The sequence below is a fragment of the Canis lupus genome, chromosome 10 (genome assembly GCF_003254725.2).
Source record: "Canis lupus dingo isolate Sandy chromosome 10, ASM325472v2, whole genome shotgun sequence".
NCBI classification, from domain to species: Eukaryota; Metazoa; Chordata; class Mammalia; order Carnivora; family Canidae; genus Canis; species Canis lupus.
This window is the reverse complement of record NC_064252.1, coordinates 21,635,213-21,659,000: the sequence shown is the minus strand read 5'-3', so window position 1 is coordinate 21,659,000 and position 23,788 is coordinate 21,635,213. Positions and strand designations below refer to the sequence as shown.

General features: G+C 52.1%; 1 long non-coding RNA gene and 1 pseudogene across 1 annotated transcript; one reads left to right on the top strand and one right to left on the bottom strand.

Moving 5' to 3' along the window:
* The first annotated feature begins 7,758 nt into the window (after window positions 1-7,758).
* LOC125755879 (uncharacterized) lies at window positions 7,759-18,928 on the top strand. Its single transcript, XR_007413324.1, has 2 exons — window positions 7,759-8,102; window positions 16,271-18,928. It is a non-coding gene; the product is annotated as an uncharacterized LOC125755879 (long non-coding RNA).
* On the bottom strand, window positions 11,419-12,215 carry LOC112674969 (transcription elongation factor A protein-like 4; annotated as a pseudogene).
* Window positions 18,929-23,788: the final 4,860 nt, after the last annotated feature.

Genomic DNA, 23,788 nt, shown 5'->3' with positions numbered 1-23,788 from the left:
CATTTCCTATGTGTCAGGTAGAACACATTTCCAGGCCTGGGGACCATTGTTGGGTGTCAGGGCTATGGCAGGAAGGTTGTCCCTGTGAGCGGGAAGGCCACCCAATCCACCCAAGAGCCTGGATTTGCACCTGTGTTGACTCATTCCCGATATCTTTGCCTGAAGGCACACGTGGAGTTCCGTGTGGAACAAACACATGGAGGGCTCTGTGTGGGCACTTACACATTTCCCATCTCATCCTGAATTTTCCACTGAATCTCAAACACATAACCAAGAGAGGACTAGCAGTATTTTCTTTGCAAACCCTTTCAACCTTCACCTTTGCAGTCGATCACCAGAAACGTGTAACGGTTGGAACACCTGGGATTTTCTGCAGCAGATCGTAGCCATCGGTAGAGGTATGGGTATCAACACGGGAAGGAGGGTTCCAGGCTTCGCAGGACTGCAAGGGTTCAACCTCAGGGCTGGTGTGCGCCTGGCCAGAGCCACCTGTTCAGCGTCACATAGAATCACTCACGGTGACCCTTCTGGACACACTGATAGTCCAATGGAGGAGGCTCTTTGCGCCAAGAGCTGATTCAGTATTATTCACGACAATCGTCATAGAGGCCATCTTGCATGAATTTCATCTATACCGGGGGTGACCCAGGGGCTCAGTTGGTTAAGCATCTGACTCTCGATTTCGGCTGAGGTCATGATCTCAGAGTCCTGAAATCGAGCTCTACATCAGGCTCTACACTCAGCATGGAGTCTGCTTGAGATTCTCTCTCCTCTGCCCCTCCTGCCTGCTCATGCATGCTTTCTCTTTCTCTCTCTCAAATAAATAAATAAAATAAAATAAAATAAAAGATTTCATCTATCCCAGTAACACTATGCATGCACGTGTAGAGGTGATCCCATTGACAGTGAGGAACCTAAGCATCGGAGAGGACACAGCTCATGAGAGACTGGCAAACCCAGGAGTGAAATTTTGGTGTCTCTGGACTCTGGGCCCTTCTGCTCTGCTGTCCTTACAACATTATTCGAGACACCCCACCGGGAGTAGGAGAAGGGAGAGAGAAGAGGAATATAATCAAAACCATATGGGTAGGAGCAGGGATGATGTAAAAAGGATACTTTGGTGTTAGGAGACACATAAAACAGTGGAAATATTCTGCAGGTGCATCTGGGCATGAAGGTCATACCAGCTGGAACACAGGTCTCCTGTTTCCTAAAAATGCTGTTTGGAGAGCTTTCTCTCCAGGAAAATCAGGCAAAGGAAGGAAGGAAGGAAAGAAGGAAGGAAGGAAGGAAGGAAGGAAGGAAGGAAGGAAGGAAGGAAGGAAGGAAGGAAGGAAGGAAAAAAATGAAGACATAAGCTGTGGATTTTATCATGGCATCACCCTGGAAGCTGACGGAAGTGCCATCTTTCTATGCCTGATTTATAAACTGTGGCTTTTATTAACCAAAGAAAAACACACTGAGATCAGAAACAGTGCATATGAGATAATCCTTGCATATGGGCCTCCAAAAATAATAGAATGACATATAGAAACTCAGAGAAACTGCTGACGAAATCCAACACCCGTATATAAAATAACAAGGTTAGAAATGTCTCCTTCTTCATGGGATACGTAAAGTCCCTTTCAAAGAACATTTTTTTAATCAAAGGAGGTTTTTCAACTGGAATTTTCAACAAAGGAGACTCGGGAGTGAGCGAAGGGGACAGGAACAGGTGCTAAAGCATAGAGATGTCAGTTATAAAGGCCAGGGCAAGAAGTGTCCAGACCGCAAAGGAGCCTCCCCCAGGTCTGACCGTGGGGTGTTACCTGCAGGTTATAAGGTTCGGTGTCTGTAGAGCTCGGACGGGGTGGCCAGCACCCACGGCGTGGTGGGTGAGGCTCCTGCCAGCACCACATCCCCAGCGTCCGGAGCGGCTCCTGTCCTCCCGGCATCAACAGCAGCTTTCTGGGCTCGTCTAGCTTGGCTGCCCAAGGGACCCGGCCGATGGGGGCCGAGCAGAGAGGGGCTCGGACCCAGGGCCCGGCAGGCTCGTCCAAAGCCCAGCCCTGGGGGGTTCTGTGAGCCCAGGTGCACTCAGTGTGTAAGGGTACGGGCCTCAGTTTCCCTGCCTGTCCAATGCAGGTGATGGCAGCCCCCACCTCCCAGGAGTGGTAAAGGCTAACCGAGTTGTTTCCCACACGGTGCCTGAACTAGGCCTCGGCAACTGTTAGCTGCCACTGTCACCATCAGCCAGTGACTTTCTGAGTGGGGTTCAACATTTACGTTTCTTGAATCCGCAGAGCGAGTGGAGGTGTGGAGACGAGCGTGGGGCCGGGCGCCACTCACCCCCTCTCACCACTCCCGTACCTCTGCGGGAGTTTCCGTGCAGCAGGCGCAGAGGAGGGCCAGGCCCCCGGCGCAAGGGGGTGGTGCACCCACGCCGGCTTTCACTTGCGTGTGATGCGTCCCCACAAATTCGGCAGAAATAACACTGACTTCACAATAACTCAGCCCTTGTCTCATGGCTCCTGTGGCTCAGGAGCGGCGGCTCAGCTGCCCTCAGTTCAGGCCACACGGGCCGCCGTCAGCCTGTCCCCAGGCTGAGGTCTCATCAGGGCCCCCAGGTCCCCTTCCGGGCTCGTTCGGTGCTTCGGACTTGCAGGACTTGGGGAGGGGGTGGTCAGGTGTAAAGCAGGGGCCACTCAGAGCACCCAGAAACCCCTGCAGTTCTTACCACGGACCCCCTACACGTGTCTATCCGTCAAAGTCAGGGTCTCTTGCTGCCATCTGCTAACACGGAGTTTGCTGTGAGGGGTGTAAATGCCTAACGACGTAACTCGACCACAGGGGTGACACCTGTCACCACTGCCAGGTTCTGTTGGCGAGAGGCAAGGCGCTGGGCCCGTGGCCTCCGAGGAGAGGGAATTGCACAGGTGAGGCCCACGGGGGGTCGACTCGGGTGTGTCTGTCTGCCTCATACTATGTGCATAGCTTTACACCTTGAGATTTTTCTCATCTACGTTCTTTTGGTTGTTTCCCAAATCACACCTACCCTCCAAAGAAAAGGTCTGTGGTTGCTGAAGAGAGTCCCTAATATGCCACATGCTGTGTGTGGTCCCTCGGGCAGGGCAAGAATAGAGGTTGGGGTGTGTGTGTGTGTGTGCACGGTTGTGTGTGTGTGGTCTACATGTGGGGTGTGTGTGTGTGTGTGTATGTGGTTGGCGTGTGGAGTGGACACTTGTGTGTGGTACGTATGTGTGGTGTGTTTGCGTGTGTGTGTGGTCTGTGTGCAGTGTGTATGCATGTGTGGTGTCTGTGTGCTTGGTGTGTGGAGTGCACACGTGTATGGTGTGTGTGTATGTGAGTATGCACACATGTGTGTGTCTATGTGTGGTATGTGCGGTGTGCACAGTTTTGTGTATGTGTGTGCACAACTCTGCGTGTGTGTGTGTGGTCTATGTGTGGCATGCACAGGATGGGTATGTGTGTACATAGTTGTGTGTGTGTGTGGTCTATCTGGTGTGTGTATGTGTGGTCTATGTGTGGTGTGTATGTGTGTTATGTATGTGTGGTATGTGTGTGCTTGGCGTGTGGAGGTCACACGTGTGTGGTGTGTGTATGTGAGTGTGCACACATGTGTGTGTCTGTGTGTGGTCTATGTGTGGTGTGCAGTTTTGTGTGGGTATGTGTGTGCACAGTTGTGTGTGTGTATGGTCTATGTGGTATGTGGTCTATGTGTGCTGTGTATGCATGTGTGTGCTTGGCGTGTGGAGGTCACACGTGTGGTGTGTGTGAGTGCACACACGTGTGTGTCTCTGTGTGGTCTTTGTGTGGTATGCACCTGTGTGTCTGTGTGCGTGCGCGTGCAGGGAGGGGGAAGCTGAGTGGTCCCCAGACTCCCGACCTCGGGACCCCCCCCCCCCGCAGCCCCAGCTCTGGCCGTGGCCAGGCCGCCCTCCCGCCGCCAGCGCCTCGGTGCCCCCCATTGTGTTCTAAAGACACCGTGGGACCGAAGCAGAGGGGATGAGTCACCGCCTGGAGGACATCAGCGACTTATAAATAGCGCGGCTGCTGACAGCGAGAGGCCCGCACAGGGTTTCAGTCCCCCGCCCAAGCCCGGGTCACCGATCCATCACTCCGTTGGTCCCTCGGCCACCTGGCAGCCCCGGGTCACCAGCCCCTGAAGGATGGGGAGGAGGCAGCGGCCAGGCCCCCTAGGGAACATCTCAGAGGGGTTCCCCTGCTGTCGCCAGACTGTGCCTTATGAAGGCACACACGTTTATATGGGGGGGGCGGTAGAGCTGTCCTTCTTTATCTTTGAAATACAAGTTATCTACATGCAGTGAAAGACACAGACCGTGACAGTAGGGTCTCTGAGTTTTGACAGATGTATGTACCCATGTAATCAGTAAGATCTAGAACATTCCCAGCACCCCCAGAAAATCCCCTCACCCCATCACACCACTGCTCTGATTTCTATCCCTGGGAGGCTCAGGTGGTTAAGCACCCGGCTCTCGATCTCGGCTCAGGTCATGATCTGAGGGTCGTGGGATCAGGCCCCGTGTGGGGTTCCACACTGGGTGTGGAGCCTACTTAAAAAACAAAAACAAAAAAACCATCACTTTGCCTGTTCTGGGAACTTCACATCCATGACATAATACAGTCCAGACTTATTTGCATCTGGTTTCTCTCACTTGACATAGTTTCTGGGAGATTCGTCAGTGTTGTTGTGAGTATATTTAGATCTTTTTGAAATTACAAGAAGGTTTTATCATCTATTGTGTATACGGTTCTATGGTCTCCTAGTTCCGTAAGTCGAACAGCAACACGCTTCTGAATCGAAGACTTGAAAGCACCTCAACGCTGCATCAACTGTCAACAGAAAATCTCAAACTGGAGTGCTCCCAGACCTTCAAATTCCAGGTGTCCGCATGGAATTTGTCCTTGCGAGAAAGTCCTGCACCCAAGAATGGCGGTGCCACCCACCCACCTGCTGCTCATAGTCGGAGACCTAGGCCTGATTGGCCCCCCCTTCCCCACTCCCACATCCACGTGCGCGCCAAGCCTCCTGGAGGAGGGGCAGTCAAGGGTTCTAAAATCTCTCCCTCTCTATCTCGTGTCATCCCAGGACCCTGACCAGGAGCAGGGACAGAGATAGCCCAGAGGATGCGCCCGAAACCCTGGCCTCCTGGGGAGGGGAGGGCCAGCGAGTGCCTCACGAAGGTGGGGACATTTATAGTGAGGCCTGAGGACCTCTCCCAGCCTGGAGAGGTGCCTGGATGGATTTAGGATAAATGTAGGCGCCATCAGCAATGGACCAGACAGCAGTTTCCACACAGGAGGGGCGGGTCAGCCAAGAGAGGAGTGAGGGGGCAGTGGGGGGCCCCAGGGGAGGTCACAGAAGAGCTGCCAGGGGCTCTGGCTGGGCCACGGGCCTCCCCTCCCTCCTGTTGGCCGCCCCAAGCTGCTTCCCCAAGCTGCAGGTGAGGGACACACTGGGCATTTCCAGGAGCCCACCAAATCTGGTCCTGTTCCCCGGGTCGTATCTCTGAATCGTTAGGGCTGGAATTTTTTTTTTTTTAATGAATCCAATAACTACGAAGCTAAGTACAGCAATATGAAAGTCAAAAGAAGCTAAGAAGATCCCAAGTCTTTTCTTGATCAAACACGTAAAGCCAAAAGAACTAAATTCATTTGCCCATCGATTACACTGTGGAGACTGCAGTTCCAGAGGGGAAGTTTCTGGAAATCAAGGAATGATGACAGGCTCCCTGCCATGCCCGTGCGTGCACACACACACACTGATTCTAATGCGGCTCAGCCACTGAATGGCAGAAATGATCTTGGGCAATTTATGTCCCATCCCGGAGCTTTAGCTTCCTGGGGACAGGAGGGGGATCAGAGCCGACCCGGAGATCACGGAGTTGTCGTTAATCAGACTAACCGAGTGAAGCCGGGAAGCCCCTGGAGCCCGCCTGGCACCCATTAGGAGCTGAGGAAGTACCACCCGTCGGCCTTGAGTCCTCACTCTGGCCCCAGAGCATCCGCGGCGTCTTCAACTCCGCTGCGGGGTTATCCATTGCCGCCACCAGCCCTCCCCTCCTGCCCCCACCCCCCACCCCCGTCTAGTTAAGGGCCGTGTTGTTTTCTCCCCAGACAACATCTGCCTCCTTTGGGATCATTCCCGTTACAAGTAGGACTGGTTTTAAAGGTTTATTACTAATGACCGGGGCCCCAAAACAACCCCGTTTACTAATGGACTGGGCCTTAGAGGGCAGTGTTTGGGGCCCAGCCCCAATCTTCTGGTTTTCTCCGGCAGGGACCCCAGTGACCGTGCGGGGCTTGGCTGCCTCATCTCTGCACCGTGGGCCACGATCCCTGCCTTCCCCCTGGTGGGGCCAACAGCGGCCGACCTTCTCCCCCCTCGGAGGTCATGGCGCTCGCTCTCTGAATCACTCAGCTACAACTTCTCGACACTTCGGTTGACCCTTTATGACCAAGGTGCGTGCTGGCTGGGAGGCCGCGTGCCTCTGCCCTGCGGAGCACCCCGGCTGTGGTCGGCGGGAGGCCCTTCGGTCTCCGGGAGGGTTTAAGTGATGCTGCGCTCAGACCCTGGGGAGCGAGCGCCGGTGAAGTTCCTACTGGGGGGCTGGGACCAAAGGACAGCTGCTCAGCGCCCCCTGAGTGACACGGTGACCCTCTCCCGTTCATCAGACACGATGTCAAGAAGGACAGAACAGTCCAGGATCAGGGGGTGGGGGGGGGTCCGTCCAGGTGAACCGGTGGAAGCAGACGGACACTTTGCTCCTTGCACAGCCTCACCCCCACACTGGAAGGTGGGAATTATCTCCTCTGTATAAACGGGGTACCCAAGCCGATGGGTTGTGCATGGCACACTTTTTTCGTGGTTGACCTGCCACCCACGGCACCAGGAACTTGTGCCACCCCCGCCCAGTGGGACTGTCGGGGCTCTCTTCACAGAGCTGCAGCAAACACAGTCCTGAGAGACCCTGGCTCCAAGGGCAGCCTCGCCTCCGGCCACAAATAAGCTGTTGCTTCTTCATTTTGCTCACAGGCTGCGTTCCCCTGGGCCAATGGTTCCTTTTTCTCTTGGCAAGGTGGGAGGTGGGTGTGACATTTTCAGCTGCTATTTCCACGCATCTTAGTCACCGTGGGCAGCTCACAAGCCAGCAAAAGCCTTCCCACGGCCTGGTGCCGCCTCTGACAAGCACTTGTCCCCCATCCAGGGCCCCAAGAGGACAGGGGCTGTAACAGCCCTTCCCAATGTCAAGAAAGACAAACCCAGGCTCAGTGACCAAAGCTCAGCCCGATAGAGACACCTGGCCTCTTCTGAGATCCATTATCAGCTCCTTCCCTCTTCTGGAACATTTTCTAGAACCGGAAATAGCAAAGACCGGATCCTGCATATTCAAAATAGATGCCCAGAACCCAAACCCTGAGGTTTGTGCCTAAAGCCTGTGACAGTCCCTTCAGGCTCCTACTCTAAGGCATTGATTTTTATTTTGGATACAATTTAACAGCCTTGATCTTCTCACTAGGCCAGATTCAAAGCAAGGAATTCCTTTTTGCACCCCTGCTGGGGAAGAGATTAAAGCATGAGGTGGCAATTACACTAGATGCATCTTAAGGTACCTTCCAACCCCAGTATCACACATTTCCATGATCCTCAGCATAAATCATTATGAAATAAATTTATATAATGGACACAGTTTTGTAGTTCACTTCTCAGCACCAAGCAAAGCAAACACACAAATACATACATATTTTATTTCGGGAGCTTATGAGCTCCCTCACCTTCTTTCATTCCGCTCTTTTTTCTTTCTTTTTTTGTCTTTTTTTGGGGAAAACAGTTCAGTTCTAGGAAGGAAGCCCCGGAATCAGGTGCCAAGCCTGGTATTAACAGTGTGACTTGGGATGTGTCATTTCACCCCTCTGGGCTTGTCTGCTTTTTTGTGAAATAGAGATCCACGTGCTCACCAACATTTATTGAGCAACGACTGTGTGCCAGGAGCCCCTCTAGGTGCTGAGGAATCCGCGAGAAGTGGCTCGATGGGGTTTGGCCGCATCCTGAAGAGCATGGGCCATGGAGAGGACGCAGGGTGAGTGAGCCGATCTCAGATAATAGCGTGTGTCATGAAGGGGATAAGCAGGCAGGTCAGTGGGGAGGGAGCTACCTTAGATGTCACTGTCAGGCAGGGGGGGCCACTTGGAACTGTCCGAATGGTCAACAGGCGTCCGCTGCAAGGAGAGTGCAAAGCCCACACTCCAAGCAGTTGATCAGTAGGCGGAGTGTGAGTGTAGGGTGTTGGAGGAAGAAAAGGGAGTGGAGGGGGTCCCCAAAAAAGCCTCCCACTTCGTATGGGGTCCCCAGTGAAGGAATGAGCCAGAACGACTTCCAGGACACACGTTATTCAGCAGCTCAGCGGTGTTTTCAAGGACCCAGGCTCTTTCCCATGCTTTGCTCTGCCATCCAATGTGCCATTCATGCATTCATACATTCATTCATTCAATAAATATACATTGAGGCCCTATGGAGATAAAACAAACTGCTCAGACATACAAATCTCACTCCTGTGAGGAGAGCTGGTCGGAAACAAGTAACGAAATGCAGATTGTGTCAGGTGAGATGTGTGCTTTGAAGAACAATGAAGGCAGGAAGGGTGTTCAAGGTGATGGGGGGTGGGTGGGGGAGGGAGCTGGTGTTTAGAGCGATCATGAGCCAGCTCACCCTCTTGGGATACCTGAGCAGGGGCCCGAAAGGGGAAGGACCCATGAAGGTGGTCAGGGTGGTTGTTCCAGGCCAAGGGAACAGCTCTGGGATGTTGGAGAATCCCACACACCAGTGTGGCTGGAATTTGGGAAGCATCTCTTCCAAAAGGCAGTTCCCCAAGGGGAAAAGGGACCATCTGTTTTCCTTTCTATTTGAGTGTCTTAGCTCAGGCTGTGCTAACAAAATACCACAGACTGGGGGGCTGAAGCCACAGATGTTTATTTTCTCCATTTCTGGGGCCTGAGAGTCAGAGAGCAGGGCGCCGGCATCCCCTCTGATGCCTGTGATGTCACTTTGTCTGGCTCCTGGTGGGCCTCCAATCCCACATGCCACAACCTTTATACCTCCCAGGTATTTCATACACTCTTCTCTCGTGTTTTCCATTCTCTTTTCTCTCTCTGGATATTTTATGCAAACATGTCTTCCAGCTCATTTACCTTCTACTACCAACAAGTAGCTATTAAACCCACCTACTGAGTTCTTAATTTTACTTATTGAGTTTTTCAATTCTAGAATTTTCGCTTGATTCATTTTTATAAATTCCTGTTCTCTGCTAAAAATACTCCACTGTTAGGGCACCTGGGTGGCTCAGTGGTTGAGCGTCTGCCTTTGGCTCAGGGTCTGATTCCGGGGTCCTGGGATCCAGTCCCACATCAGGCTCCCTGCATGGAGCCTGCTTCTTCCGCTGCCTGTGTCTCTGCCTCTCTCTCTGTGTCTCTCATGATTCAATAAATAAAATATTTTTTAAAATTCTCCACTGTCACCTCTGTCCTTGAACACATGGATAACTTTTATTGTGATTTTCATGTCTGACGACTCTAGTTTCTGGTCATCTGTGGGTCTGTTTCTACTGTCACTTTTTTCTTCTGCTCTTATTTCTTGATAGACCTGTTTTTGTTTTGTTTTGCTTTGCTTTGTTTTGTTTTACTGAATGCTATAACATTGTGTAAAAACTTTAGGGATTCTGGATAATGTTCATCTTCCTCCAGACAGAATTTGCTTTAGATTTTGGCAGGTGCTTAGAGAAGGAAGGAGTTGATTCGAGGCTGTATTTCCGTTTTTGTTAGTCTTGATCTATTTCAGGTTTACTCTTTCCTCAAGCAGAGCCCTGGAGGGTTGGTTCCCAGTAGAGTCTCAGTCATACATCAGACTGCTCCTCTCTGGAGGGTTCTGAACACCAATTCTTGTCTTCCACCACTGAGAACCTCCCAGAATGTCTGCTTACCTTCTCGGCAGTTGGCAGCCACTTTCTGCTCAGTTTCTCATCCTCTGAGCACAGGTGGCTTACATGTGAGTAAATCGCTTGAGGGGCATAGCTGCTGTGTGGAGTGTTGGACCTGTGTCTCTCTGCCTTTCTTCTTCCCTGAATCTTCAACCCTCAAGTCCTGATTGCCTCAGTAGCCCTGATTTTTTTTTTGTCTCCCCAGTTCTGTGAGAACTGACAGTGCTGTGAGCCATCGCTCTCTGTTGGCTTCTCAGCTTTTTGTTTCATGCTTCTTAGGAATCAGCAAATGTCTCGAGGGAAGGAGGTGTAGAACATGAGTCCCCCTCTCTCTGGGATCTTGATCCCTCATGTTACTCTTGCCTTCAAATATTATATTATTGTTATACTATATTCTTTGTATTATATTATCTCATATCCTTCATCCAGACATGAAAAGCTTAGGTGTGATGTGACTTCTGCAATCTCACCCCAGTGCATGCTGACTTGCAGTGTCCCTCTCTCCTCACCTAGCTGATGCCCCAGGCGCATGCCTCATGCTGAGCTCTACAATGGCTGGAGGAGCATCAGGAGCTCATGGGTACAGTGTGTGTAGCAAGGAAGGTAGGGACCTCGATCCATGCAATAGGATAAGATTGAATAACAAGTAAGTCAATTGGAGAAGGACAAACATTATATGGTCTCATTCATTTGGGGAATATAAAAAAGCAGGGCGCCGGGAGACAGAACATGAAAGACTCCTAACTCTGGGAAACGAACTAGGGGTGGTGGAAGGGGAGTGGGCGGGGGGTGGGTGACTGGGTGACAGGCACTGAGGTGGGCACTTGACGGGATGAGCCCTGGATGTTATTCTATATGTTGGCAAATTGAACACCAATAAAAAATAAATTTATAAAAATTTTAAAAAAAAGATTGAATAACAAAGCACATTGTCTCCCAGACCAAAAATACCTCCCAGCTTCCCAGTCTCCAAACTTCCATCTTTGGAATAGCTCTTTGGTCCCATTAAGTTGCAAATGTCCTCCTGAAAGAAGCCACTAACTGTCATCAGTTTCTGGATGTGGTTTATTACCTCTTTTCAGCAAGACTGCTCACTTTGAAACTAGGTTTTCAAAAGGAAGGGCATGGAGGGGGAACACAGGCATGGGGTGCCATCATGAAGGGGGCAGTGCTGATGGGCTCAGGCCTTCAGCATTTCCCCGGAAACTTGCAGTAACCTCCTGAACGGACCCCTCATTTCTCCAGACTTCAGTCCCTCCTCAACTAACCTGTTTTCCAGGCTATGTCCAAATTATTCCAAAATGTAAATTTGTTCATTTTTTTGTTATTATAAAAATTAAGGCATGCTCATGAAATAGGGATACTATAAAGAGGAAATGATTCCAAATTCAACTACCTAGACTTCCAGGCTTTTTTTTTTTAATGGTTCATCAAACTCTTTAATTTTACAATATGCCATAAACATTTTTCCATGCAATGGACAAAAATCTACTGAAACATCAAGGGCTGCAGTTGGGTAACAGAGAGTGATAGCTAAACCAAGATTAGCATAAGGTTAAAACACAGGGCCTGGGCAAATGCCTACAAAGGACACTACACAAAAGGAATGTCTTCAAAGCCCCTCTGTGGGGCCCTGCACCCACCCCTGAGTTCCCTTGGGCCCCTTGGGTGGAAGGGGTCCTGTAAACTTTTTTGCATCCAATAATCCCCCCACCTCAATTTCTGTCTGGTTTTCTTCACCGCACCCTCTACCCTGGCCATCTCATCAAATTCTCTTGTCATCTCCTCATTGCTCAAATGTATGTCGTGTATGGTCTCCTTATATTCCTTGAGGCATGGAGCCAGCCCCTTGTCGCTTTTTCTTTTGGCCTTCCTGGGTACATCATCCCCAGCTGGGGCACTTTCCTGCAGCCCTTGGTTCGATTGCTGGCTTTTCTTCTTTTGGCTTTCTGTCACTCTCTGGCTTTCCCTTGCTCTCCTCTGGCTTTCCATCCTTTGGCTTTGTCATACTCTCTGACTTTTCTTTATCTGTTAGTATTTCGAACTTTTCCTGGTCTTCCTCAGTACAAGCTACTTCTGGCTCTCCTGCATCCTGTGGCTGTTCTTTGTATTCCATCTTTCCTTGGTTCTCAGTCATTCCTTCATTTTCATTGCAGAGTTTTTCCATGTTGAGATTTCCCCTCCTTTTCCTGTCCTGCAGGGATTCTGAACAGATCCCTCCTCCTTTTCTAGCCTTGCAGAGTGCTGAGGACAGATATGTAGACCTGAAAGAACCTGGAGCAACAATTAAGAGCTCGCAAACTGCTCTGGATCTGACCTCAAGACGACTTCCAGATTTTTAAATGCTTGTTTATGCATATAGATATGAGGCCAGTTAGCTGTTGCCATAAAAGAACACTTTGCAGCAAACCATCCTAGAACGTAGTGGCCTTAAACAATGATCATTTATTTTATGATCTGTAGGCTGTCTAAGGTCTGTCAATCCAGGCTGTGCTCAGCCGGGTGGCTCTGCTGCTCTTGGCCGGGGAGTTTAGTTCGGCACCAAATGCGTCGCTCATCTTCCTCCTGAGACCAGTAGCTAGCCTGAGAATGTTCTTCCCTAGTGAGAGCTTGGGTGCCAGAGACCGAGTGGAGGCAGTGTCAGAAGTGGTTCACCATCTCCTCCATCACTTTCTGTGAGCAAAGTAAATCACACGGCCAAACCCAGCCCACAGACCCACAGGCTTGCCCCACCCACAGTAGGAGGGCATGGCAAAATTGCAAGGGTAAGGGCATGGATACAGAAGGGCATGGAACTGGACTGGTGATGCAATCTACCGCAGGTCTGCTTTATCTACCCCGCTGCACAAGCTGCACTGTTTTGTTTTGTTTTGTTTTTTCACTTAATAGATTGTAGACATCTTTCCAGGTCAAAAAATTTGCTCTATATCATTAGGTTTAATGATTGAAGAATGTTTCCATACATGGGTGTGCTTTAATTTATTTAATCACAGAGTTATATTTCCAAAATTCAATCCTGACCATTGAATTCTAACTTGTAACTTTTCAACATCCCTGTCTTAGTCCAGGCTACTGGGACAAAATACCACAAATGGGGGGCTTACACAACAAACACTCATTGCTCATGGCTCTGAAGGCTAGGAAGTCCAAGATCAAGGTGCCAGCAGATTTGGTGCCTGGTGAGAGCTCTTTTGAGAACGTCTCTTGTGGGCACTGCCTCCTTGCTGTGATCTCATGTGGCAGAGAGAGGTCATATCTCTGGTCTCTTCTTATAAGGGTGCTGACCCCATTCATGAGGGCACCACCCTTATGACCTCATCAACTCCAAAATGCTCCACTCCTAGTACCATCATACTGGGGAATAGGGCTTCAGTGTATGAATTTTGGTGTGACACAAACATATAACCCATAGCAGGCCCCACATTGGGCAAAAATCCAAACCCCAAACCTGCTGTCTGAAGTCTACAGTCCTCCACAGCCCAGTGCAGACAACCATTCTTGTTTCATCTCCTCCGCACCCCATTCTTCTCATCCTTCAGACCCTGTACAGTAGCTAATACAACCACTCCCTGACCCTGGACTGGTTAAGATAATGTTTGCTACTCTAACACATACTCCTCAAATCAGTGGCTGAAACCAGAGAGCTGGACTTCATTCACACTCAAATGATGGTCAGTGGTGGTTTGGGGGGTGCTCTGTTCCAGGCATCACTTAGTCCTCATAAAGGTGGCCGACCTTTATGGGGGCCACCGGGGGCATCAATATCCAGCCAGCAGAAGGAGAAAGAGAGTGGAGGGGGCTCAGGGCTCAGGGCCCCGGCTCAGGGCCCCGGCTCAAAAGTGGCGGAAATTGCCTCTGCCCACCTTCCGTGCCCTTATACCTGCACAGGAGCTGGAGGAGGCCACCTGGCCACGTGCCCTGGAAGAAGCAGAACAGGTATGTGACCTGTGTGTAGCAAATTTTATTGCTACACAGTAGGGATTTTTCAAAAATATATGTATATTCTTCTCAGTTCCACAAATCTCATATCATCACAGAATTTTTCTAAAGCCTCTTCCTTTTCTTAAAGTCAGCCATATAAGACCTCCCACCCTCTGATCTTCCATTCATTTTCCCATCACATCTCCTCTGGCTCTGACCCTTCTGCTTCCCTCCTCCCTTAGAAGGACCCTTGTGATTGCACTGGGTCCACCTAGATGACACAGGACGGTCTCCTCGTCACAAGAGCCTCAACTTAACCACGCCTGCAAAGTCCCTTTTGCCTTGCAAGCAGCTCCTTCATGGGTTGCAGGGACTAGGGCGTGGCTACCTTTGGGAGGGGGCATGATTCTTCTCACCCTACTGACTGTCAAAGAACTGGCTGCTCTATGCCTCGCTGCTACATCTGGAAGTGGGAGGAGTAGGGGCAGTAATAGGATTAGTGATAGTAATACCTACTTTAGAGAGGATGGAGTTTCTATACAAGCACACGGAACAACAGTTGATGAATAAATGCTCAATAAATGTTGACTTCAGTATATTTAAGCGGTAATATTAGCACTGTGTCAAAAGTTTGAGACTGAAAACAATGTACAGATGCCAACATATTTTTAAAATGAGAAAATCAAAATAAGAATTTAATTCACTGAGAAAATGCGTGCTGAACAATAGACAGCAAACTTATAGAAAACCAGTGTGAATTTGGAAAAGAGGAAGCCCCAGATGCCCACGAGCTGAGGAAAAGATACTTGAAAGCAACTGTTGTCCAAAAACCAACCACAAAGTGAAAATGACAGAAAGGGTTCACTTTACTCCTTGAGACCAGCAGAAGGTGTATAATGCCAGGGCTGGGAGGGATGGACGCGGCCAGCAGGGACTGGCCGGCCCCTGGGAAGGGTTCCACTCCTGCCTGTCCAGTTCCGGCACCACAAGCCTGAGATGCTGCAGAGGCCCCTGGGGACATCTGTCCCCTGGGAATTGTTACATAGATCCACGACCGCTCACCTGCCTGGAAGTGCCCCCCTCCCAAGGCTGGGAGGGCCATATTGGCAGATACACCCCTTGAAGGGTGACTCAGCGTCTAGAAGAGAGTCACATGAGATGTATTCATAGGAACATGGGCGGATGTAAGGAAACACCAGGGTTGGTGAAAATGTGGGAAAGAGAATAAGGTGCAGCACACACGGAAGCTTCGAGCTCACAAGTGGCAATACTCATTTCCCCAGAGCACACAGACTGAACCCTGGGCATACTTGCCTCCTGGCGGGGATGGCATTACAGTGGGGGAGCAAAAGAATGAATGAATGAGGAAATGAATGAATGAATGAAAGAGAAATCCTGGCATCCACTGCAGGTGGTGGGCTCGCTGTCACAGGTTGACAGGTGTAGGGAGGGAGAGCACCTGGGGAGCGCCGACCCTGACCCCAAGGAGGGATGCCCTAGGACTGTCAGCCCCTGGGGCGGGGAGAAGAAGTCAAAAGCAGAGGTTTTGGAAGGATTGGAGTTGAGAGGAAGGGATACAGCAGTTCCAGTCTGAGGAAACAAGGTGAGCAAAGGCCGAAGAGAGAAAGCACAGGATGTGGCCAGAATGGGCCCTAACATTTCAGGAGCAGCAGATGGATGTAGAAACCCCAGTGCAGGATCATCATTTCCTACTCAGATAACCCTCCAAGGAACGGTCATTAACTTCCACTTCACACTGCAGACGAGGGAGAGAAGGGAGGCTCGGGGAGGCTGAGGAGCTGGCCAAGGAGCCCAGCTGGGAGGGGAGGACCCAGGGTCTGGGCAGGCCTGCCTCTTTCTAGAACCTGCACAGGGCTGCCCCTCATATCTGCCAGACTGTTAAGCCGATGACTTGGGCTGAAGGACATGAGGGGAATGGTTCATGTGGGTTTCTTTGAAGCCCATGTGGGTGTCTCCATGTAGACCAAGGAGCACATGTGGACTCCTCCCCAGTGACCCCATAATCTGAGAAAAGGAGCCAGAGTGGACTCTGGTGTGTGATCTGGGACCCAGCTACACCAGAAACTCATACGACAGGCACTGACACTGTGTGGGATGGGAAGACAGGACACTGTGTAGGACAGGACAGACCATGGGGCACTGTGTGGGATAGGAGGATGGACCATGGGACAGTACATGGAACAGGGCATAGACCATGGGACAGTACATGGGATGGGGACGGACCATGGGACACTGATGACAAAGAATAACGAGGAACGTTCATAGCTAGGAACGGGCTTCCACAGGTCACCTAAGAGCATCAGCTCCCTCTTTTCCTTTCTATGATGTCACAGAAAGTCACACGGGTTTGGAGTCTAGCCACCCGGGACGGAGAGATGAGGGTGTTGGAGCTACAAGACCCAGGGATCATCTCAGTGGAGCTGAGTTGAGCTGAGGGCCCCGGAGAAGAGCCCTCCTTGTAACATCATCCCTGTCCCAGGGCGAGAGCCTGATGGCGGCATCTAATTTGCTTTCCTGCACATGAGTGGGTATTAACAATTGCTGCGATGTCATTTCCTGCTGGGGACAGAGTGTGATGGAGCTGCTGTGAGAAGCTGCCTGCTGGCATCGCTGCAGAAGCTGGGAGGGAGTCCTGGCTCCAGGGAGGCCCCCTCCCTCCCTGCACCCCTAGTAGCTCCTGGGAGCCCTTCTCCAACCCCCTGGGTCTTGCTTACTTCAGATGGAGGCTGCAAGCATCCACCATGCTTGGTGAATCTGAGACACAAAAGCCCCCCCTCTTGACCTTGAGGGGCTCCCGCTTTGAGGTTCTTGCCCCACCCTGCCATGGGCCAGCGGGCTACATCCGGGCAGGGTAAGCTATGCTTCTAGCCTCCTAGGAGCAGTAATCCAAAATGGGACTGGGGACTCGGGTGGGGGCAGGACGGGGGAGGCAGACGGTCCGGGCGGAAGCTGGGCAGCGTGAGGACCAACCAGGAAGGCTGAGATGCAGTGGCTGAGGCCCTGGCCAGAGCCCAGGCTGCAGAGGGCATCACACAGGCCATATCTGAGCCCAGGGACCCTGGGGGCTCTAACCCACCCTTACCTCCCAGTTCTCCACGGGCACAGAGCAGGGATGGGTGAGGCTGGCAAGAGGGTCTAACAGGTGTCCAAGTCCTGCTTGGAGCAGCTGTGCTTTGTAGGTGCCTAGGGTGCTGCACCAAACCTATTCCAGGGTACCCCCCTGGCCCCCAGCTACAGAAGCGGAATCTCCCCGGGGGGCCTTGGGCATGTCCAGGCAGTGGGGCCCTAACCATGGTGGGAGAAGCCTCCACGGGTCTCAGGCATCCTGCAAACATAGCTCCTGGTGAGGCTTTCAGCAGAGCACGTGGAGTCATCCTCAAGCCTGTCCCCAGCACCGGCCACTACTGCCTCTCTCCACCTCTACCTGGCCCAGAGTGTGTCCCCAAATCAGCTCCTGGGGCTCTAGCTGTCACCCCTAGAACTCTCACACATGCTGGGGGGAGAAAAGAGTGGTTCAGCGCGCTTTGGAGAACCACCTGAAAATGTCCCCTAAAGCCAAACATAAGCCTCCCTGGGACCCACACTCTCACTCTTAGGTTCATGCTCAGGAGAAGCAAGCACGCATGTCCCCACACGTGCACAGATATGTTGGTGCCACTTTACTCACATGAGCCAAAGTAGGAAACAGCCTAAAAGCACACCGACAGGATGATGGACCGATAAAGTGTGGTGTGTGCGTTCAGTGGAACGCTACGTAGAAGCACCACGGAATGATCTACTGCTCCGTGCAAGAAATTGGATGAATCTCACAGAGGTTATGTCGAGTGAAAGAAGCCAACTCGAAGGATTGCATGGTTCCATTTACAGAAAATACAAACAGGCAAAGTCATCCACGGTGACTGGTCCGAAGGGTGGCGCCTTTGCGGGAAGGGGGATGAGCCGTCTCCCTGGGCGCTGGAAATGTTCTATATCTGAAGCTGATGGTGATGAGACGAGTGTATGTATCTGTGAAATTCCATCAACCTCTAGATTGACGAGTGTGCACGCTATGGACCTCCCAGGACGTATGTCGTACTCCAATCTTAAGAACTTGGATGGGCCCCATTGCCAACAGAGTTGGGTCCAAACTGTGCGCCTGGTTCTCCACGGTCCAACCTTTGCCCTTCTTTCCACCCTCACCTCGCACTCCGCCCCCGCCTCATATTATGCCCCAGCCACGCTGGCTCCGCATACACCTTCTGCGTGTCCACACCTGCCTGGCTTTGCACATGCTGCTCCCAACTTGGAATCTTCACCCGTCTCCACCTGGACGTGTCTCTCCCCCTCCTCCCCTCCCTCTGCGCTCTCTGTCCCTCTCCGTGTACGCACATCCACAGCCACAAACCCGGTGCTGTACTAGGTGTCCTCATGGTTATTATCTGACCTTATTCTCACGGCCAGCCTGGGAGACAGATGCCACTATGAGCATTTTATAGATGAAGAAATGAGTGACTTGTGCGGGCCCACGAAGTTAAGAAGCAGGTCAAGGTGGGATTCATGCCCGGGTCAGCTCAACAAGGAGGTGTTGAGTGCATGTTCGTGCTAGGTGTGCACACAATGGTGAGAGGCCGTCCTTGTCTTCTGAGAGTCGCCAGCTGGAGGGGAGGCAAACCAACAACTGGAAAGGGTGTGGGCTCTGGACTGGTCCCCGTCCTACACTGGACATATCCCTTCAATGCTCCAAGTCTCTGTTTATTGATCCGTGACATGGTGATAACGCCTCCCTGCATCTCGTTGTCAGGTGGCGGGAATGTGACAGACGACAGCAACATCACTGCCCGTCTTTCTGATGGTAAATATCCTCCAGACCCATCAAATTGTCCAAGGCCAAAGTCATTTGCCACCTCCTCTCTGAAGACATCTTTAACTTACCTCCCTTTCTAAGCCCTGACCATCACCCTCCTCCTCCTCATGATAATAATGAAATAATAAAACCATCTGGATGGAGAATTTACTACGTGTTAAGGGTGATGTAAACCATTTACACACATTCTCACATGTAATCTCCATGATGACTTTCTTTTTTTTTTTAATTTTTATTTATTCATGATAGGCACACAGTGAGAGAGAGAGAGGCAGAGACACAGGCAGAGGGAGAAGCAGGCTCCATGCACCGGGAGCCTGACGTGGGATTCGATCCCGGATCCCCAGGATCGCGCCCTGGGCCAAAGGCAGGCGCCAAACCGCTGCGCCACCCAGGGATCCCCATGATGACTTTCTAAGGTGGGAACCGCTGTCCCTACTTTTTAGCTGGGAGACTGAGGCTTAGCGCTATTTGGGGCATGCCCAGGGTTGACCGCCTGTGAGGAGGAGGCCACAGTTTTGGGTCAGTCCAACTCTCGGGCTCGGAATCTCAGCCACGAGCCACCCCACCCCACGTGCCTCTCTTCTAGTATCGAACCACCTCACACCTGACAGTTTATTCAGTCACATTAATGAACATTTGGGTGGAGTTTTACTGTTTACAGCACACACCCCTCATCCTACAGGTGCCAACAGAGGGTCTTTACGTTGTCTTCTAACGAATGATCCTTGAGGGCCACCGATGCCAGGATGTGGCAAGGAACAGCCTGAGCTGGGGGCCCGCTCTCCTGGAACTTAGAGTTTAACGGGGAGCTGGGGGCACCCATGACAAACTGACAAGTACCACCCAGTGAGGTCGGGGAGGAGGGTCAGACAGGAAAGAGAGAGACGGTGTGTAGCTGGGGACAGCTCTAGTTGGGGGCCTCTGGGGACAGCATCCATGGGGAGGTGAGTGACCAGAGGGAGGGTCTAGAGGATGAGATGCTGGGGGCATGGCACAGCAAGTGCAAGGGCCCGAGAGAGGGGGCAGCGTGGCCTGTTTGAGGGACAGACAGATGATGGAGACTGGAAGCACCTTTCTGGAGCCAAGAGTGGAGTGGGGCGACCCAGGAGCTGTGAGTGGGGTGAGCCACTGAGGCTTCATGGGCATGGTGGGGAGTTTGGATTTTATCCTAAGTCAGAAGGGAAGAACTGGAAGGTTTCAAACAGGAGTGATAGCATCACACTTATGCTTCCAAGAGGACCTTCCGAGGGCATGACTGAGGCCCGGGACAGGGGCCCGGCCCAGGCAGGAGACGCTGGTAGTCTGGCCAAAGATGGTGGCAGGGAGTTTGGTGGGGAAGGGCACGGAGCCGGGAATGGGGTGGAGGTAGGGCCTACGGGACACAACTGATTTGATTTCAGGGTTGAGGGGAAAGAGGGAATCCAGGATGATCCGTGGTTTGGGCTTGTGCTCCTGGATGGGCGGTAGTGCCATTTACAATGACGGGAAAAACCAGGATAGGGCAGGCCCGGGAGCCAGCAGACCCCCACGAGGGAGCAGCCAGGAGGTTGTAGGGCAACAGGGAGCGCCTGGCCCTGCTTTGGGTACTTTCTCCCACCACAAACACTCACACTCGTCCTCCAGCTGACCTGCTGCCTCAAGGTCATTCCTCGGGCCTGCTCACACAGCACTTCCCGGCCCACTACACCCCCCGGGAGTGCTGTGTCCCGGGACCTGGTTTCCCTTCCTCCGTGGCATAGACCAGCATCGGCACCTGTTTTGTTTATCCGAGTATTTCTTTTCTTCCCCGTAAGTGGAATGTTGGCTTCTTCTTGACACTATGTCCTGCCCGAGAGCTTGTTGCCTCCAGCACCTACAATGGGCTTGCTAGGCACCCAGTTCTATGCGCTGACTCACTGACTTGATCTATTCGGAGCAAACCGATGAATTCTTTCCAGCTCACCGTGTGGGACAACAGTGCTTATGGTCGGGGCAGATCGAAGGGTCCGGCTTTTGATGGGACGTGAGTTCCAATCCAGGCTCACCCTGTCCTACCCAGGTGCCTTTGGATAAGTCCCATGACCTCTCTGGGCCCCAGAGCGAATAAGGAATAAGGCCCAGTTCACAAGGTTGTGTGGCAGTAAATGAAATCACGTTTATAAAGAACCCAGCCCTGCCTGGCACACGTAGCTCATAAAGCGAGCTGAGGACATAAAGAGTGATAACTGGAGCGACACTTTTAAAAAATTATTTTTGAAATTACGTTTTGCTCTTCATTCCCTACGGTTGTCACACAGAGAACTTAAAAATTATTAGTCACGTCGGCAGAGATCTCCCTTCCCAGGCCACTGGCACATCAAAAGGGTGTGATACCACAAGGCTGTGGATGGTTCGAGGGTGAGAAGCAGAAGCACATGCCCGCACCGTTCTCCCCCATCTCCCGACAGAGGCAACAAGGACTCAGTCAGGAATAAGCGGTGGCTACGAGCTCTTCTTTCCAGAAGGGATGATCATCTTTTGTTCTAAGATTTGACTCACGGGCCCCACGGTACTTGCCTCTGTAATTCTTAACGGAGCTTTGCAAAGACACAGGGGGTCCTCCATTTGCTCTGCGGGTGCTTGGCACAAAGACCCCGCTCCTGCATCCTTCCGGCACCCGAACCCTTTGCAGTGGGACCGTGCCGCTCCTCCACTGAGAGATGCAATCCTTTGCCAGCCTCTCTCTGGGATGATCTAGGCGGGACACGGGATGGCTTTGGTCAACAGGACATGTGTGTTCCAAGCTGCAGGAGCCCTGCCCCTCCCGGGAAGCCCAGGGCTGGCCTGACCGAGACACATCACTCCCCTGGGAACGGCCTCATGCCTTGACACTCTGTCCCGAGGGCATCCCCAGCCCAGGGCAGGACGGCCGAGGGGCCCAGCTGGGAGGGCTGCAGGTGCCTTGCAGATGAGCATAGAGATGTTTTCCCCGTAGATGAGGAGAATGTGTAGGTAAGAAAGTTCCTTCAAGGGGTCCCAGTGGTTGAGCCTCTGCCTTGGGCTCAGGACATGATCCTGGGGTCCTGGGATCGAGTCCTGAATCGGGCTCCCTGCAGGGAGCTTGCTTCTCCATCTGTGTCTCTGCCTCTCTCTCTATGCCTCTAATGAATAAAATAAAATCTCTTAAAAAAAAAAAAAGAAGAAGAAGAAGAAAGGAAGTTCCTTCTAGGACACAGAGTGGCAGAGGCATGGTCAGGGGTCCAGCCAAGAGGCTGTTCAACTGGTCTAGGCCGGACTTGATGGGGTCCTTACAGATCATGAGGACTTTACACTAAGGCGCTAATAGTGGGAGTGCAAGATGGGGAGAGACAAAGGGTACCAAGTTGTCACAGAGCTTGGGGACAGACAGGCAGGGGAGCGGGGGAACAGGCGGGTGGGAGGCTTGGGGGCCTTGGGGCCAGGGCATGTGGAGAGACCCAGGCAGGGCCCACCTCCAGGGACAGTGACCAGGGGGATGACCTGAGGCTGTCACCCCAGGAGTCTGCTTGGTTCACTACTGCATGGCCCCTTCCCCACCTAGAGCAGAGTCTGTCTCTAAGGAGCTGCGTTAACATGACTGAGACATAGTAATCGGTATTTAAAAGCACTTACTATGTGCCAGGCATGTTCTATGGCTTTATATGTATTTATTCATTCCAATCCTCAGATGAACCCTGGGAGGACTGTATTATCACTGTCCCCATTTGACAAACAAGGAGACTGAGGCACAGAGATTGGAGACCTTGCCTGCCGTTCCAAATTGAGGAATGGCCAGAGCTGGGATTCAACCTCAAGTGGCCCCCAGAGCCAGCCTTCTCCCCTGGGCACCGTCCTCTGCGGCGGGACACGGATGCAGCATCCCTGGCCACCTCCCACCATGTGCCAGGAAGGTGTCCTGCCCCCATCGTGACAACCAGGACAGGGCTCCAGGGCCCGAGAGACAGAACGGCCACCAGTGGAACCCACTCCAGAGTCTCAGCTCTCTTTTTCTTTCTTCGGCCCTCTTCCTTGGAGGAGAAGAGAGACGTGCCCATGAAGCTCTTCTGTCTTCAAGAGGACCTGTGACCGAGACAGTTCACCTGGAAGACGGGTGAGAAGAGGGGCCGACAAAGCAGCCAAATGCTACCCACGGTGCTACCCAAGGCCACAACTTCCTGAGTCAGACAAGCAGCTGGAATCAGACCCTCCAGAGGTTGGAGGGAACTGTCCCAGGACCTAACACCCACCTCTGCAGGTCCCTGTCTTGGAAGTATCTGCAAGGATGGTTTACAGTGCAGAAGGTTCTGGGCTCTGCTGCAGCTGCGGGGGACAGACCCCCTTCCCCTCATGCGGCTGAGGTTTCTCCAGCAATTAGGGGCAGTTTGTCTCAACGCCAAGGACTGGAACTCTCTCAGCACTGACAGGACAGGGAGGGAGACAGGGCAGAGAGGCTCCAAGCCGCACCCCCCTAAGGAAAGGAGACACGGGGAGGGCAGCTGAGGGACGGCATGTGACCCATGTGATGTTTTCCAGCGACAGCTCCATAAATACTGATGAGTGAACCAGACAGGAATTCAGGGGTGTGGGTTTGCAGAGGTCTGAGCAGGGCCTGCAAGACCCTTCACCCAGCCACACCCCTGAGCCACGCACCTCCTGTCTGGGGGCAGGAGTCCCTGGAGTCAGCTCTCACGGTGGCCTTAGCGAGTCAGCAAGTGGCCTAGTCAGGAAAGGTGGGGAGGTGACTGCTACCTCTGTGTTCCTGCTTTGTCTTTGTCACCTGTCACTGCCCCACTGCGGGACTCAACGCGTGTGACGTAGAGAATGTAAGATACCTCATCAGCAATCATGCAGATTACATATTGAACGGATAATATTTTGGATGCGTGGGGTTAAATGAGATGAAGATCACAATGAATTTCAACTGATTTTTATTTTTTATTTGGCTACTACACAATTTTAGATGGCCGACAGGGCTCAAGTAACCTTTCCATGGGACCGTGTGGGGGTAGGGGGTAAACCCTGTGCACGT